This window comes from Astatotilapia calliptera, chromosome 20 (assembly GCF_900246225.1).
Source record: "Astatotilapia calliptera chromosome 20, fAstCal1.2, whole genome shotgun sequence".
Taxonomy (NCBI): domain Eukaryota; kingdom Metazoa; phylum Chordata; class Actinopteri; order Cichliformes; family Cichlidae; genus Astatotilapia; species Astatotilapia calliptera.
In genome coordinates this window covers 14,815,452-14,835,407 of record NC_039321.1, presented here as the reverse complement: position 1 = coordinate 14,835,407, position 19,956 = coordinate 14,815,452, and positions in this window count along the sequence as shown.

Sequence of the window (19,956 nt, the reverse complement as noted above, 5' to 3'; positions counted from 1 at the left end):
GTTTAAACTATGCACATAAAACTAGTGTTTGATAGCTTTTCACAGGAACTCTCATGTATTATTAAGCTGAAAAGCCACCCCAAAAAACTACCAGAGAGAAGTGTAATGGCAATCTGGTATACCAGTTTACAAACTCTATTGTAATCTGCAAGGATTTCCATCAGAACAATTTACCCAAGAACCTGGGTGCAGACAAAGCCGCTCACTAAGCCTCAATATCTATACAGAACTATTAGAACAAGTCATTAGAGACAATGACAGTGACATATAGGTACTTCTCTTCAAGCACTTTTTCTGTGGTTATTCTAACATTCACACACATTCACATAATGAGTGTGCTGCCTAAACTTCTCTGTTACCCATTTATATTTTTAATCAACACTTAATAAATTTGATGAACTGTTTTCAAAATTCACGTGGCACAGGAAACAACCAAGAATTAGAATAGAACTGAAAAAACATTGGATATCGTATTACCAATATTACTCTCTCAAAAGGATTTTAGGGTCAAAACATGGACTAGCTCATAATAATGGCAGTCTTATGTCATTTGACTAACTGAGCAATTCACACTCCAAACACACACTCCTTCAAGAATCTTCAACTGAGGACTTTCTTAATCAAACATAAAGAATGAAGAAAGGTTTGGCACCCACAGCAAATGGGAAACCTTTAATAAAATTATATAAATTATAGAAGTTATAGGTCACCTCATCATATAATTTGGAGTATGGACTGGAACAATGCATTTCAGATGAAAAACAAAAATGGGAGGACAAACTGCGCTTAGATTAGGTGGAAAGAAAGATGTACGAGAGTACCCCTGCTAAACACCTCCAATACATGGAGGGAATTCAGATGAAAGAGAATTAGTATTTTCTAGTTTTTATTTTTAGACTGGTAATAGTGAAAAAAAATTAGTGCAACACAATTAAGTGAGTGTTGGAGACAACATGGGCCACACATGAATGACAATACTAGCATATTATGGTCATGTCCTAAACTAACAATATTTTGGGAGGCAATCTTGAAGACACCCAAAGATGTATTCCACCAAAATTTCATAGAGGACCTGAATGTGGTGCTTTGGGGTTTAATACCAGAGGGCACTGATGGAACAGCTAAACAATATCTTCAAGACATCCTGCTAACTGCAGCAATCAGCTGTATAACACTTAAGTGGTTCAAACCTAACCCCTCACCAACATATAACAACTGGGTCAAGAAAGTACAGGAGACATATCAGATGGAACAATTCTCCCTGAGAATTCAAAAACATATATTTATCAAATACTGGAGGTCAGCGATGGTAAACCTGACTTAGCATACTGATTATCAGAAATAAATTGATCCAAAACAACAAACAATCAACACATTACTTCTACATTCACAGTTTTCTTGTCTTGCAACTATTTTTTTCTTTTTCTTTTTATATTATTATATTTGAATTTTTCTATTTAGTTACATAACCTACCTCCCTAAGGTATATATTTACCATAGTGGCTCTTTAGTGCAGTGGTTTTATTATATTTGTGCAATAAGCAAAGGGTCCTTGGTACAGTTATTGTAAGGAGCCACAAATCAATGGTGATTGCATCAGGTAGAGTATGTGGAGAAAAGAAATAAGCAAAATCAAACATGTGCAGCTAACAGCTGTGGCATCCCTATGTGAATAAGGAAAAAGTAGGTTTTTGTTATTACAAACTATAATATGGCAATTTACTCTCAAAGCAGAGCACTAATTACACTTAAATGTCTATTACAAGTAAACCTATTTGCTTTTTTAAATTTCGTTTTGTTTTGCTTTTTCTTGACTTGCTCCCAGACCAGTGAACCAGGGTTACAGCTGAAACTGTATCAGAAGAAAACATCTGAGCAGCACATTGATTTAATAAAGCACAACATAGTTTAATTATATTCAGATCCTCCTTTGTCTTAATGCTAAAGCAATAACACTGATAAGTATGATAACTTTGAGCAGCTTTTCTTCCTGGCTGTAAACAAACTACACTGATACAGTGAGAGTGGTTAAAGCACTCATGCTACATTCACATGTCTTTAACATTTGGCTTACTTACACTCATGGTTAGATTAGGAAACCCTGTAGTAACTGCCAGCGTTTGGAAAATATATCCTGGATATGCTGATCTTGCTTTGTAATACAGGCATCAAGTTTCAAGACTACAAACTATTAGTCTTGAGACTGTTGTAGTACTTTCATTAGTCCACTATTTTGTTACCACATTTGCAACAGACAGGGAAATAAAATTTATTTAAAAGAATGTCATTCACTGTGTCAGATTAAGTGTTTTAAATGTTCGTCCTCAGTGAGTTCCTCTACTTTCATTTTCTCTTGGAAGTTAGTTGTATCCGTCTTTTCATCTACACACAAAAAAAGGTCAATCTACAGATTATTCTTAAAGAACTCAAATACAACGAGCATTTGCAGAGTTTCTCTTCACTCTCCTGCTTCCTTGCCTTTTTCTCCTCCTTCCTTCAAACTATAACAGGAGCACAAACAGACCATTATGCCAGACAGGCAGACATGATTTCTCTCTATCTGTCTCCCCTTCTCTCTTACTTGTACAAAGACGCAGCACACAGCCCCGCCGCTTCCTCTCCTCGTGAATGAAATAGGAAGTGCAGAGGAGACTGAAGTGTAAAGAGTCCTCTGTCTCCTCCGTCTCTCTCAGACAGGAGTGACACCACAGCCGACAACAACAACAAGGACAGTGACAAGCGACGCTGCCGAATTATTCATGAGGGCTGAAGAACGCAACCGCAAAGGAGCTCAGTGTCTACAAAACTCACTCACTCAGCAGCCTGTGTGTTTTCAAAGCCGTCCCGTTCATGAGTTACAGCCCCAAACTTACACCCTCCAAGAAGACATTTCCCTCTCAATGGCGCCCACCTGGTCTGAGAAAGGAAAGCGCCAAACTAAGGCTTCAAGTATCAAAGTGCCTATTCTCCAACTTGGTTGAAAAGTTTGCAGTTTGTCACAAGTGGTGCTCTGTTGCAAAACAAGACAACTTTGTGTGACACCTGAGCTCATACAAAGCGTCTGTTAAAACGGCGTGCTCCAGTGGGAGATACGCTTCACATCCATAATGAGGAAATAAACAAACTTTGTCCCAAGTCACTTTTCACTTTGGAAAAGTTTCAAAACAATACTTTCCCCAGAAAAAAAGAAAACAGCATTTCATAAATCCATCCCTATGTTTCTATGAAAAAGAAGGCATTATCTCTCATCTTTAAAGGACAACTTTGAATGCCTTATCGTAAAAATGTATTTAAATGTGTTGTTATTACTCTCATTATGCTGCGCTGGTTATTTGTTTATGGAAAAAGGTTTTTGTGTTTCGCTGACTGGGCCTTAAAAAGCTATGGTCCTCAGTGGAGTCAGCCTCTTTATTGTTGCCGTGTAAGGAAAATAGGTTTGTTTTGTGCTTTTTATTTCAAGGCAAGATAAACTTAAGAATCCATGGACTGTAAAACATAAAGGTTAGACTAATTTTTATTAAAGTTTTTAACGAAATCACATTGCTAAATAGGTTAGAGAGTGTGTCCCTACACACTCTCTAACCTATTTAGCAATCTTGAAAAGATAAACTACTTAACTCAAGGCTTATCTCTCTCTCGCTCTCGCTCTCTACAGACACACACACACACACACACACACACACACACACATATGTGTATATATATATGTGTATATATACAGTGGGGCAAAAAAGTATTTAGTCAGCCACCGATTGTGCAAGTTCCCCCACTTAAAATGATGACAGAGGTCAGTAATTTGCACCAGAGGTACACTTCAAATGTGAGAGACAGAATGTGAAAAAAAAAAATCCATGAATCCACATGGTAGGATTTGTAAATAATTTATTTGTAAATTAGGGTGGAAAATAAGTATTTGGTCACCTCAAACAAGGAAAATCTCTGGCTCTCACAGACCTGTAACGTCTTCTGTAAGAAGCTTTTCTGTCCCCCACTCGTTACCTGTATGAATGGCACCTGTTTGAACTCATCATCTGTATAAAAGACACCTGTCCACAGCCTCAAACAGTCACACTCCAAACTCCGCCATGGCCAAGACCAAAGAGCTTTCGAAGGACACCAGGAAAAGTATTGTAGACCTGCACCAGACTGGGAAGATTGAATCTACAATAGGCAAGCAGCTTGGTGTGAAAAAATCAACTGTGGGAGCAATCATCAGAAAATGGAAGACATACAAGACCACTGATAATCTCCCTCGATCTGGGGCTCCACGCAAGATCTCATCCCGTGGGGTCAAAATGATCATGAGAACGGTGAGCAAAGATCCCAGAACCACATGGGGGGACTTGGTGAATGACCTGCAGAGAGCTGGGACCAAAGTAACAAAGGTCACCATCAGTAACACACTACAACGGCAGGGAACCAAATCCCGCAGTGCCAGACGTGTTCCGCTGCTGAAGCCAGTGCATGTCCAGGCCCGTCTGAAGTTTGCCAGAGAGCACATGGATGATACAGCAGAGGATTGGGAGAATGTCATGTGGTCAGATGAAACCAAAGTAGAACTTTTTGGTATAAACTCAACTCGTCGTGTTTGGAGGAAGAAGAATACTGAGTTGCATCCCAAGAACACCATACCTACTGTGAAGCATGGGGGTGGAAACATCATGCTATGGGGCTGTTTTTCTGCCAAGGGGACAGGACGACTGATCCGTGTTAAGGACAGAATGAATGGGGCCATGTATCGTGAGATTTTGAGCCAAAACCTCCTTCCATCAGTGAGAACTTTGAAGATGAAACGAGGCTGGGTCTTCCAACATGACAATGATCCAAAACACACCGCCCGGGCAACAAAGGAGTGGCTCCGTAAGAAGCATTTGAAAGTCCTGGAGTGGCCTAGCCAGTCTCCAGACCTCAACCCCATAGAAAATCTGTGGCGGGAGTTGAAAGTCAGTGTTGCTCGGCGACAGCCCCAAAGCATCACTGCTCTCGAGAAGATCTGCATGGAGGAATGGGCCAAAATACCAACTACTGTGTGTGCAAACCTGGTAAAGACCTATAGTAAACGTTTGACCTCTGTTATTGCCAACAAAGGTTATGTTACAAAGTATTGAGTTGTATTTTTGTTATTGACCAAATACTTATTTTCCACCCTGATTTACGAATAAATTCTTTACAAATCCTACCATGTGGATTCATGGATTTTTTTTTCACATTCTGTCTCTCACAGTTGAAGTGTACCTCTGGTGCAAATTACTGACCTCTGTCATCATTTTAGGTGGGGGAACTTGCACAATCGGTGGCTGACTAAATAGTTTTTTGCCCCACTGTATATACACATATATGGTGAGATAGTCCTCAATGAATAGAAATTAATTAAGGCAAACAGCTAAACTCAAAAGTCCTGGAAGTGGGGGACAGTACCTCTGGATCGGCACACTGGAGTGGTAGCACTCTTTTGCAAGAAGTCGGACCAGAGGGTGTGCTCCGATATCTGAGGGATCACACTTCTCAACATCCCCAGGAAGATCTACACCAGGGTGCTGCAGAGGAGAGTCCATCCATTAGTTGACCTCCCAATTCAGGAGGAGCAATATTGTTCCCATCCTGGTCGTGAAACACTGGACCACCTCTCAAGGTTGCGAGAGAGAGCACTGTAGTGTGCCCAACCAGTCTACATGTGGTTGTTTACCTTGAAGAAGGCATTCAACCATGTCCCTTGGAGCATCCTGTGGGTCAGACCTTCCCAAAGTGTGGGGCCCGCCCCCTAGAGGGGGCGCAGAGCCATTGGGGGGGGGGGGCTGTGTGAAAAGGGAAAAAAAACAAACAAGGCTTGGACACTGCTAGCACGGGGCAAACGCAAAGCAGGAGATGAGGCATGGCTGAATATGTTTCCAAACCAACTTCATTTTAAGCCAAAGACTAGAAAATATGGAGAAGCATATCTTCCCTTTGGCTTCACCTGCACAAGTGCCAAGGTAGGTCTCCCCTGCAGAATTGGTTTTCCCTTTGTCGGGAGCAGGGGTTGTGCTCTTCAAATCACGGACAAACAGTATTCCACATTCTTGATTTTTAGTTCACAAACACTTGTTGTAATGACTAACTACTCCTGACATTTTGGAGATGTTTGCTCTTTATACAGTAACGTTACAGTGGGATACAAATAATATCAGGCTGATCCTGCCACAGTTTGTTCCCTCTGTCTAAATCAGGACAAACAGTATCCCACAGTTGTTTATGTTTTTAAACCCATTTTGCACAGAGAGGCATTTTTTGAAAAATGTATTGATAGCAATGTTGAATATTATTACACAGGAAAAAAACAACTACATGTAAAATAATTACACCGTGACAAACATTTTTCATGTAAAACAAAGGGGGGCCCAGCAAAAAAAGTTTGGGAACCACTGCTGTGGGTGATGCTCTGAAAGTATGAGGTGACTGACCCATTGCAACGAGGGGTTTCAGTCTCTGTACAACCACAGCAAGAGCTTGGTTCACATTTCTCACCATAGGTCGGACTTATTCCTGGGTCACCTCTTTGCTTTTTACTTACACTGTGACCTCCAGCTTGTACTAGGGTGGCTTGCACCCTGTTGGGTGCCTGTTGTAGTGATGAGGGAAGCAATTTACCAGTTACAGTTTTTGCTCGTTGCTTGAACACTATAAACTCATGCTTAGACTAAAGTAACACAACTTGAAGCTTTTGTTACCATACCTCAAACACATGTACCCATACCTTAAACAAAAGTGCTGCTTTGCACTCTGGTTGCAATTATGCAACACACTTACTCCTTTATGCAACACACATGGTCCTGCATACTACACTCTATTTCATACATAAGACACTTCGTTCAAAAATGAAATTTCAGGGTGCCATTTGGAAAACACATGTATCCAAAATACAAAACACATCGGGTAATTGCAACCACTCAAATATACACCTGAAGGCACTTACTTGCAAAACTGAACACCAATTAGCCAACCACAAAAAGCCCTCAGTTTAGCCATTTCAAGAACTTTGCAAGCATGGATGGAGGGAGAGCAAGAGGAAGAGGAGGAGGAGGTCAAAGAGGCCATGCACGGACCCATATTTCTGATGATATAAGAGCAACTTTGGTGGACCATGTCATCAACCACGGCCTGACTATGAGGGAAGCTGGGCAGAGAGTCCACCCACATCTAAGCCGCTTCACAGTGGCATCTGTAATACGAACATTCCGACTAGAAAACAGGTATGTCTTCACCTCCATACCTTCTGCTCTACTCAGATGGTTTTATAGCACTGTTCTACAGTATATCACATTACCATATCAAGTGTACGGGGTGCTAATGCTCCTTTTGCAGCCAAAGTGGTAGTTTCTGTGAAACATACCATGATTACTTATATTGAAGTACAGTGTTGTACAGTGGATGATACAGTATATACAGTGAAGTACTGTAAGAAAAATAAGCAAACCGATGACAATATGTGGTTGTATTTCTCTAGAATGACTCGAAGACCTTCTGGGGGAGGACGCCAACGCCTGTTCACACAACGGCAGGAACTTGCTGTTGTGGACCTAGTGAGGGCAGACAATGCCATCCGTCTCCACCAGCTACGACGGAAAATACTTGCAGACAGGCGAGTGTTCAGCAACATAGACCATGTGAGCATCACCACCATCAGACGCATCTTGGGTAAACACAGCATCACCATGAAGCAGCTCTACAGAGTCCCATTCGAGAGGAACAGTGACAGGGTCAAAGGACTTCGAGCTGAATATGTACGGGTACGTGTAACTGTCCCTTACATTTACAATAGAGTATTGGTGAAGTCCAGTAGCAGCTGAATATGTACCATATCAGTACCACATGGATCTATTCTGAGAGCTACACAGGTACCTGTGTGATGGGGTGAGGGTGCTGTATGTGTAGCACTGTAGTACAGTGATATGTTCCCCTTTTTTTCAGAGAATCTTGGCCATGGATGGAGCTGCACAGCCTCATGAATACATTTTCATTGATGAAGCTGGATTCGACCTGAGCAATGCGGCGACATTCAGGTGACAGCATGGATGGTTTTGACATGGAAGAGGATATTTTCCCCAGTGCCTAGAAGACATTGCTTGCGATGTTGATGAGGTCCTGTGGCCAGACCCCAACAGACGGCGGGATCCATGAGCCCACGTATGCACAATTGTCATGATTTTTTGTTTACAGTATAGTGTTTTTTCTATTACTGTATTATGTTTTTTTTTTGCTTTGTTTTTTTTGCTTTATCTGAATTCATGGTACTGCAATGTACAATATTGAGTAGGTCTATTTGCTTTTTTGGTTGTTTGCAAATGTGTCTCCTGAAAATATGCCTTCTGAATGAACAATGGAAATCAAAGACTGCAGTGCTTTATATAAAGTAGACTAGTGTGTTCCTCCTGCTCTGTAAGTGTTTGCATATGATGCAAGTATGTGTCATTTTGTCAACAGAGTTACATTTTGACAAAGGAATGTTAGGTTTTGATAGCAGAGTTTAGGTTTTGAGAGTAGAGTTTCAATTTGGTGCAGATGTGAATGGTATATTTCCCAGTGTTGTGTCATGTTTACTTGTGTTTAGGGTTTTGGCACAATGAGCAAAGTTTTGCAAAATGTGTTCAGGCAACGGGCAAAAACTGTATTGTGTTGTTGTTGTTTTTTTTTTTGCTTTATCTGAATTCATGGTACTGCAATGTACAATATTGAGTAGGTCTATTTGCGTTTTTGGTTGTTTGAAAATGTGTGTCCTGTAAATGTGCCTTCTGAATAAACAATGGAAATCAAGGACTGCAGTGTTTTATATAAAGAAGACTAGTGTGTTCCCCCTGATCTGTCAGTGTTTGCATATGATGCAAGTATGTGTCATTTTGTCATTTTGAGTTACATTTTGACAAAGGAATGTCAGGTTTTGACAGCAGAGTTTAGGTTTTGGGAGTAGAGTTTCAATTTGGCACAGATGTGAATGGTATATTTCCCAGTGTTGTGTCATGTGTACTTGTGTGTACAGTTTTGGCACAGAGAGCGGAGTTTTGCAAAATGTGTTCAAGCAGTGGGCAAAAACTGTAATCTGTTTTTACCCTCGCTGACCACTAGGTAGTGACGGAAGGAAATTGGCCCGATTTGCTTTACCAACTTTCTTGCTAATAGATATTGCTCAAACTAACCAAGCAATATCATAAAAGGCAGCCTGAAGCAACATATACAGACAATAAGACAGCAGTGGTATCTCAGCTCTCTGAAGAGGGTGAAGGGCCAAAGACCTCCGGTAAGAACTGTTGAGAGTATACAAAGACTGACATCTAAACCATAAATTTCCAGCTCTATGCTGCCTCCTACTGTTGACAGTTTTATTTACTTCTCAGTGTCAATTTCACAAAGTGCTCCTTTAATGTTTTCCTGAACAGTGAAAATACTGGAAATAGTAATTTCTACTGGTTACTGGTGGATTACATTCAGTGGAATCAGAGGACTAGCAGACATAAGCATTTCAACTGTGGAAAAATCAGATGACATTTATTTTTATTTTCTGCCAGTAAACAGGCACTAGATGTTTATATTCATATGACTGTGGTCAGCAATATTCAGTCAGCCAAACGTCTTTATCTCTGGTCTCGTCGTCTCAATTGCGACCTCCCAGCATTGCTAAGTGCAGTACCCCCTAAACAGGATGAATGCTGTGGGGTTCATGGGCTGCATATCTCAGAGTCAAGACCCTCAATGCAGGGGGCATAACTCCCCTAAGATCCCTGGAGGCACCACAGGGTTGAATCTAATGAATGTGGGTCACAGGGAACTCCACCATGTGTGTGTGTGTCTGTGTGTGTCTGTGTGTGTCTGTGTCTGTGTGTGAGAGAGACAGTAAACTGTCAGACTGCCTTTGGGGTGATAATAAAGAAAGGACCTATTTCTCAAAGCAGGAGGTGGAGCATAAAGACATACAAACACATGAAACATGAACACACGACCACATGTTTATGAAACAGAGTCCCACACACGCACATGTGCAAAATGTATGAAGACAAATAGAAGAGCAAATCTGAATCCTGATTTAGACTATCTGAAAGGAAGGCGTTCCACTTCACAGATCAGGCATCAAATACAAAAGCACACTGAGGATCTACAGTGCATATTGTGTAACACTTTCACTATCCTGCTGAGCTGCTAGCACCATACTTCCACTGCATTTTCTACCATCCTGCCCTGCGGATTCCCGTGACTGAGCCATGAATACTGCATGGCTTTCCTGGAAGCACAGGGCCCTTGTGGAACTTGCAGGCAAAATACACGGGTTCCTCTGCAGGTCACTGTGCCACACTGTCTCCATTCTATATTTATGCAGAATGAACCTAACTGTGAGTGTTATGCATGTGGGGTGGCTTTTGTGTGGGTGGGCCAGGATGACAGAGACTGAGAGATGATAAAAAAGAGAGTATTTTTTATTTGTGTGCAGGTAATAGTGTACGTCGCCATGCCATGGGAGGAATATGGGTGTATGTGCTTATATTTATATAAACATGCATGGTCTGATAAGTGTGTCTATGGTTGTTTTTCTGTAATACTAGGACTTGAAGTGTGTGTGTGTGTGTGTGTGTGTGTGTGTGTGTGTGTGTGTGTGTGTGTGTGTGTGTGTGTGTGTGTGTGTGTGTGTGTGTGTGTGTGTGTGTATACCATGTTTAGATATCTTTGTGAGGACCAAAAATTGGAATGCTACTATACTTGTTGGAACCAACAGTCCCTTATGGGAACAAAATGCCCATCCCTACAAGTTTGAAAGCATTTTTGAGATTCGAAATTATGTTTTTTGTGTCAAGGTTACAATTAGATTATGGTTACGTTTAGGCAATCATTTTTGATAGTTAGGGTAAGCAGCAAAGAAAAGCATCATTTCAATTAAATGTCCTCACTAACATATGAAAACAAGTGTGTGTGTCTGTGCCGGAAGTGAAATAACACCTTTTTTTTAAAATCAGGAATATAATGTCACATGTTCGCCTGCATGGACTTGAGGGCTCAGACTCCATAGAGAATGTATTCAGTGTACCAGAAGAATCATGATGTATCACACTGGGCAGGGGTGGGGGAAGGGTGTGTGTGTGTGTCAGAGAAAGAGAGAGACAAAGATGACCAAACACTAGCTACAGACAATATGTGCACCACATTTCCCATTTCCGAGTTGTTACAGGGGGAAGTAGACGGGTGGGGGGGTGGCTGCAGCTCTTTTGGCGATAATAGCAGGGAATGCAGACAATGGTGAAGGTGATTCAATAAACAGCCCAGATGCTTCATTTTGAAACAGAAAACACACACATATTCATAAGCACACAGACACACAATATAGGTGCACAATGAGAACCCTCCTTTGCACAACTTGACATATGGCGCGCACAATTTCCCTCGCAATTTCAGATCCAACTCCCACAGACGTCCTCACACGCAAATTGCCACACCTCCCCCCTACACACACACACACACACACACACACACACACACACACACACACACACACACACACACACACACCTCCCTCCCTCTCTTCTTCTTTCCTCATTGCCCCGTCTCTTCATCCTTCCCTCCCAATTCACTCTTCTTTCTGAAAGTCATCTGCTCGCTAAGCAGTAAGCAACATTGCGGCCCGCTCGCAGAAATGAGAGTATACAAATGATTTGTGGCACAGGCGTCCCACTGGCGCCAGCCTAGATGGCGGTGAGGAGGGGGGGGGTCCAGGGTGGGCTGGGTTGGGGGGGATAATGTCACTTTCACCTTGTGTTTTTCTAGCAGGCCCATGATGATAATTTTTCCCCATTTTCATCACAAATTTGTTTTGGGCAAGGGCTAGCGAGAGAAGAGAGAGTGAGCCAGAGTGCATGAGGGGGAGATGATGGAGCAAGTCCCCCTTATGCTTTGCTGAGTGGAAGCAGAGACAGACAGAGAAAGAAAGGGTGGAGGGGGGTAAGGATGGAGGAGGAGGGTATGTTTAAAGGGGGATGGAGAAAAGAGGAAAGAGAGAGGTTTGGGGGGGGGGGGGGGGGGGGGGGGCATCTGCACAGTGACCTTTTTCTGATCCAATCTCACTGATGAATCCTAATGAAGGATTTAATAAAATCACAGTTTACAATCTGTCTCTGCATCAAAGCATGCAATCCAATTCAAAACACAGGCCCATCTACATTTCCAATATTGTTGCAAACCCATCAACCCCACCGAGCCCTTTCCCGAAAACTAAACGAGCACATGTATGTGTGTGTGTGTGTGTGTGTGTGTGTGTGTGTGTGTGTGTGTGGTTGTGTGTGTGTGTGCGAGGGAGGGAGGGAGAAACAAAGTGAAGAAAAAAATTGGCCAGGCCAGAGAATGAGCGGCTGGCGCATTTGTTCCAGCTGTAGCCTAATGTCACAACTCGTCATATTCATTTGGTCTCTTAATGAGGCTAAAGTCAACAAGGTGCAGCATACATGAGTGGAATTGCTGCTGCTGCGGCTCACTGCTAAATGAACACAGAGAAACAGACGAGAGTGTAAAAGACACAGAGTGCATGATGGTAAGAGAGCAGAACACGAGAAATCATTTCAAACTTGATAACGCACAGGCCTCACACAAACGCACTCCTCATACACATCATCATCTGACATTTCCCTGAAATCAAAAGGGCACACCTGTTACGCTGACAGTGAGCTTTGAGTCTGCAGAGTAAACAGGACAGATTGATAGATCAATGCAACCGTTTGAATGTCTGTAAGGTGATGCAGTGAAGTGAAGAAGACAGTGCTGACAACCGTAAAGCAAATCATTTAAAAACACCAAACCTGTGGGACTCTGTAAACACTCTGCAACAGTGACATCTGCTGGTGAAGGCTGAAGCTAACAGTGTGTGTATGGCAAAACCATACCAAGAATTTAAAACAAGTCCAAAACAAAACACGAACAAATATTTACGTCAAACAATGCAATTGAATGTCAAGAAAAATAAAGGGTCACTCAAACAAATTGTGAAGTGTTGTTTGAAACTAACTGTATTCAAAACAGTGACCTTACCTGGAGCAAGGCCACTGTTTGAAAAAAGTCCTAGGGCCTGTTCTCCATACGTTCAGGACATTCTCAGTGAAATCTTGATGAGATCCCAGATCTGTCAGTTCTCAAAAGTCAAACTTACTCAGGGGCAGGTTTATTAAGTATAAAGAAGATGGACCTGCACAGCAGCATTTGACCATTCTGTGCAATTCTTGTGTGAGGAGCTGCTTGAAATGTGTGCGCTAACAATAAGAAAAGCATTTGAGGTGGACATGATATCACAACTGTCCCTTATTTTACCATCTTTGACTTTTAGAGAGGTGTTGGTTTAAATCATGAAGAAAAAAAATCATATACGTAGTCTAATTCAGTGTTTCCCAACCACTGATTCGCCTCACATAGGTGTGGAAGATTATCTGCTTCCAGCTGATTAGTAACAGGCAGAACAATTACATTCTCTTCTACGGAGGGCAGTACAACTACCTGCTCTAATTAAATTGATTGCCAACTGCCAGTAAAACAGAAGAAGATGAAGAAGAAATTACATAATAGTCATGCTGTGAGACCAGAGTAGATAAATATCTGATAAGAAAAGCAGTCAATCTGACCTAGGTCCTAGAGAAAAGGCCCTAGCATGAGCAATGGTCAGAAGAAAGCAAAAAAGGTATACTGGGGACAAAACGGAGCCAGAGGAGGAGAGGAGGAGAACAGTACGCATTAATCATGTTTAACTTGTTGGGTATTTGTTTGTTTTGTTTCTAATTCTGTGTTCATGCATAATCTAGGCTTGTTTTGGTTTAAAGAATTGTATTTTGAGCTTTTCCCTGTGGCCTGCTTTTGGGTCCTCTTCTTCCTGTGAATGCTTCCTGTGATTGACAGTTTTACCGTGTTTTACAGTGTCAGGCTATGTTACCTTAGAGTAACAAATTTTTGCTTAACAAATTTATTAGAACACCTGCCATAAAACAAGGGAATGGCAGAAAATGTAGAAATCTCTCAAAAACATGTTTAAAACTAAAAAATGACTGAATTCACATTTTTATACCCAAGTCTCTTCTTCTGCTATTGAGAGTCCAAAATTAATTAAGCATCTTACACTGAGCATTTCCTACTTTCCCTAGTCTGTGACTAAAAAAACGCAAACATTCGGGCTGATTTAATCCAGCTAGCATCTCTCATGGATTTGAAGAAGCAGCCATCAAAGTTATTATTTCCTGAGAGTGACATCTTTAAATCAAATCAAATCAAATCACTTTTATTGTCACATCACATGTGCAGGCACACTGGCACAGCACATGCGAGTGAAATTCTTGTGTGCGAGCCCCACAAGCAACAGAGATGTGCAAACACAACAACACAAACGAGCAAAATACAAGAATGGCCAACCTGAAACTAATAAATATATGTACAATATATAATAGTGTATGCATTTCTGGATGTGTATACTAAATATTTTCCTACGTGTGTGTGTGTGTGTGGTGTGTGTGTGTATGCACATTTTTACAAATTAAATAGTTTAAAAAAAAATTTAAAAAAATAAATAAATAATAATAATAATAATAATAATAATAATAATAATAATAATAATAATAATAATAATAATAATAATAATAATAAAATATATAAAATATACAGAGTTGAATATGTGCATATTATTATGTTATAATAATATGTTATTAAAGAGTATTTGGCCAATCTCAGCTTCAAGTCCCTGAACAACATTGACAATCTGCAGTCTTAGGTTCCTGTATTACTACTAATCACTTTCTGTGTGAAACCCACTTTATAAAGCTTTGTCATTCTGATGACATTAAAATGCTACAGTGATGACTTGAGGACATCAAATTCCTGGGGAGGAATGTTAATCTACTTGACAAGAGGAACTGAAGTTATAGGGCAAAGTACAGGCTTCCATTTATGTAAGAAAAAAATCATCTAGAGTATTTCTAACTCAAGTAAAGTCATAGACAAGACATTACAAACCGGAGTGACCTCACAGTGTTAACATCCATCATTTATATACAGTCTATGGAAGAAACTGATTTGAGAAAACAGCCTTTAAAAAATGATTTGCCAATTCTTATTTGGAAAACACTATTGTATTTTCTTTTTAATAATACATATCAACATTACATTTTTCCATGTATCTGTTTTCTTAAACTATAAGATTATATGCAAAAAAGTTGTTTCAACTTTAACATAACAATTTGCAAACACATATATGTTATTTTAAATGTTTAGATAAAAGGCAAAACTGTCAGCTCTACCTTTTGAAACTACACCTGCGCCACGATTATTGAACTAGGCAAGGATGAAATGACCAGGCTTACAGTGATTCATGTTGTGATGTTGATCGCCCATCTCCAAATTGGTTTTCCATTTTTAAACCCTTCCCCAACACAAGCAGTGCAAGTGGAACTACAGAACAAACACCCTTGGAGGACATGTAAGCAGGGTGGTGGGAAACATAGAGGTTGTTTTATGGGGTGGGGGGGTTGAACAGCATCTCACTGCTCCAAAAAGAGCCTCTTGCTACATCTGCTCTGTGTTAATAAATAACATAACTCCATCTGCACAGTATCTACAAAAATGGGATCAAAGCCATGTTACTGATAGCAGGTTATAGATCAGCGGTATCTCTGAGGAATAGTAGCATTGATTGAATATGAAATCTAATGCATGACTGTTGCCTGCATCTGTACAGCTGTAATTTTTGTTCAATTACACTTTAGATTGCAGTTACTCTCTGTACCATTAACACCCATTAATGAGTCTGTGCCAGAATCCCACTCTGGGTGAACAATTCTGTGAGCATATATGGTTTAAACACAGGTCTTTAATGCTGGGGATGTGGTGCATATTTACTAATTCTGCATAAGTGTGTCTCTAGAAGGTTCCAGAGTTGATCAGAGTGTGGAGCGACAGCTGTGCTACAAATCAGTGTCCATTTACTGGTGACAAAGTCATTAAAGCCTGCTCATCTCATAAAACACAATGCACATGGTCAAATACCATTTGCTTCTTTCATGCTCATAACTCAGTCTACTGCACACATGCACACATGCACACACACACGGACAGATGCACATGCAAACACACAGTTTCTCACAAAACTAAACTGAGTGTGTCAATTGGACTGAGCACAGGGGGCAGTGTGTGTGTGTGTGTGTGTGTGTGTGTGTGTGTGTGTGTGTGTGTGTGTGTGTGTGTGTGTGTGTGTGTGTGTGTGTGTACGTTGTTTGTGCATCCATAATAAGCAGGGTGATAACAACCAGAGGCACAGCACAGCAGCACAGCACAGCAGCCATAAAGACTGTCACACTTTATCCAAGGGTTGTTTTATGATAAGTGCACACCACAACACATATCCCATAGTCTCCTTTTACTCTTTCAATTTAGCACAGCTGTACAAAATGTATGCAAATCAGCTGTATGGATAAAGCGTATTAGAAGTCTTGTTCTTTTTCTTTGCTGTCTTTACACAGTTAAATCTATGCCTAAGTATTATCAAGTATTTCTTGAATTAGTTAATGCAAAGGACAAAAAACTTTTGTCCTCCAGTATATTGACTTCATGGGTGCTGTAGGAAAGTGTGGGTCAGTCTTCCCCTTCACAGATTTACACACAAGGTTACAGGTGCTATCAGAGGATTAATGCACGATAGGCAGGCACTGAGGTGTAAAATGTCACTAACCTCAGTCTGATCTAGGGTCAGCTGCTAGACACCCAGAAGGTCGCTGCAACACCTGAACCTACACAGTGCAGCAGTTACAGTATGGACATACATTTGTAATTGTAGCAGTGTTAGCAAATATGTCACACAGAAATGAAAAAAATATCCAAATAAATAAAGTTTCAACAGACTTCTGAATCTACCCTTCCATCTGTTTTTTTAGATGCTTACAAGTGAGGGTAACAGAAAAACTAGAGCCTCTCCAAGGTCTCATAGGGTGATGGGTTGTATTTGATCATACCTGGAAATGTAGCCATTCATTCATGTGGAATATTTACCAGGGAATATCAGTATTAACTGAAGGTTGATTGTATTTGTTCGCGATAGGAATACACACATTTCAGTCCTATCATCCAAAATTAAAAAATTTCTGCATTCATCAGCCTCAATCTTTTCAACACACTCTCTTCACTTGTTAGTATATTTGTATTCTGTTTTTAATAAGACCAACCTGCTGTACAGGTGTGCTTGTGTTCCACCACAGTCTCTCTGCTCAGCCAAACAAGTGTCTGACCTCACTATAAGCCTTTTGCCTTTGCCAGCTCTCTTTACTAACCTCTTCTTTTGAATACTTTCCTGTAAGTCCTCATTCCACCACCACGTCTCCTTTTCTACTTTTGTCTTTCCAGAGAATCCGCCAAACAATTTCTTGGCAGTTTTTTGTCCTCACTCTTCTTGAAGTACATGCTCACCATAGTCATTTTCAAGCAAATTAACATTGGCTAAATGATTATTGTTGTGCATTTTTTGTGATGAATAATATGATAGTGAGTGTAGATTTTCCCAAAAAAGTCATCATCTGGCTGGGATTAAATGTTCATCTAAAACCTGATTGTGGCTATAAAATGAAGACTGGTGATGGCAGGTTTTCTTTGGGCCAATCACTGATTAAGTAGCCAGTGGAAAGGATGCTCTGGTATGACTGGAAGTTACAGTTAGGGTGGGCCAGGCAGCGTTTTGTTTTGAAGTAGTAAAACTGAAATCACCTTTTGATATATCAGTTGATCAATCTGAAAAGTACAATCTGACTTTTGTTATCTAAAGGGTTAAAGCTTCAGATAACAAAGAGCTGAAAGAAACTGGAAAGTTCCCAAATGGTTGTCCCTAAGAGCAAAAAGTGGGGAAAAAAATGTCATCAAAGATGCAGACTTTAGAACTGAGCGCTGAAAACAAGCCGGATGTTTGGTGTTCTTTTTAACCAAAGGACCTCATGGAAATGTGTTTAAAGTTGAAAGCTGAAATTTTCAAAAGTACTCAGCCATGAAAATAAAAGAGTAGTGTCCACTAAAGCAGGCATTGTGAAATATATAAGCATGCAAAAATCCTTTTTGCACTTTGGACTTTTAGTTCAAAATCAAGACAGACATAAAAGAGGCTCATCTCGTTATGTCTTTATTTGCACGTCATAAGCTTTTACTCCTAGCATACTTATAGGTCCAATTATTAATTCAATGCACACTTTTTAATTTGAACAATCCTTGGCCCTATTTATTATTTATGGATCATGGGATGTATCAGCATTTTTAGTGAGGGACTTGTTATAGTTTTTGCAGACTAAGCTCACCATACACAGCACTCATACAGACTTCCTCATCGTGAGCGAGCTATCTTACCTTTCTCAACGATTTCGCAATCCTTCATGGCCCAGTCACAGTCAGAGTGTGTAAGCACAGCTGTTGGTGACCTCTTGACCTTGAGATGAAGAATTCCAGTAGACATCACCATGTGCCTGAAGAGGAAACGCAAACATCTAATATGTTTGTATGCACATTTTCACAGTAGATTTCACTGTGAGCTTTGAAGCCAAAGCATGCTAAAAAGTTGGGGAGGTTTTCCCTTTCTTTTATTCACATCTGGCTAGTGCTTTTTACAGCAAAAAGTATACAATATTAGATGATTACCATAGAACTATTTTGAGCAATGTTGACATAAGTAACAGGAAAGCAAAAAAAAAAAAAAAACCCAAAAAAACTTACCTCCATTGAATAAGCTCCAACTCAAAAGTTCAAAACTGATTTCAGGACTTCTTGACCTCTTATATTGATCAATATCTTCTTGCTCAAACAGTTCAGAAAACTTTAAAAATAACTGTTTGCTGAACACTGCGCCATGGTGACAGGACAAAAGAAAGAAAAAAAGTTCCTCTTTTCTTAAGAATGCTGTCGGAGTGGTTTTGTTGCCACTTAAGCATTCAGGAAGAGAAGAAGTCACAATGCTGTCCTTTCAGGGGTTAGAGGGAGAACAAAAAAGGGGAGGGGGGGGGGGGGGGGGGGGACACAAGCCAAAATATGGCTGAGGGCTTAAACTCCACTGAGCATGTGTCATACATTTATTTTGAAATGTACCATTCAGGGAAATGCATGCCATTAAAGATGAACTATTTAGAACTAAAATATGTATTTACAGCAGACAAGTGGAAACATGCCTTCATCTAGATGTAATTCAATAAATAGGCATGGTTTCCTGACAGCAGGAAGATCAAAGTAACAGCAGAGAGTCACTGTGCCCCAGGCAACTCCAGCAGTCCCTCACACAGCTCCCTATTGTCCTGCCTTGTGACTACAAGTGCATCCCCTCTCAGCCTGCTCCTTTCATACCACTGTTTTCTTCAGTGAGATGGCCACACCAAGCAAAATCCAGTAGCCAAAAGTCACAAGACTGCCTCGAGAGAAAGTTCCAAACCATCTCTACAAAGAGTTATCTCCAGAAAATGTTTCAATGGAGTTTTCGCCACTCAATGACATGAAATCCACAGCACACACTTGTTCCCAGCAAATATTAACTCTCACCTGGATTTTGTCAGTTGAAGTCTGTTGAACGCTTAAAGAGGAGTGAACAGGTGGGTGAGTGCTGCAGTGATTTCCCTAAACAAACAGACACAGGAGAGCACCTGCAATTCAAATACAAGGCCAACATGTAAAACGAAACCAATTCGTGTCCCAAAACCTCCATTTGCCTGTATTTGAATGCAGCCAAAAGAGGCCAAGATGTGCTATATAAGACAAAATAAGACGAACTGAGTCAATTTGCTTTTCTTTTTTTTTCAGGAAAAGCATGGCTATGTCCCCACTGTGTGGTCGGCTATCTGGTGTTGACAACACCACAGAATAAGCAGCATAAAAGGATAATTCCCTTTTCTAACATTTACAGTAAATAGGTAGTAGTTGAACTGGTTTCATTTTGAGAAAAGCTCTTTAACTGGAGCGGAAGAT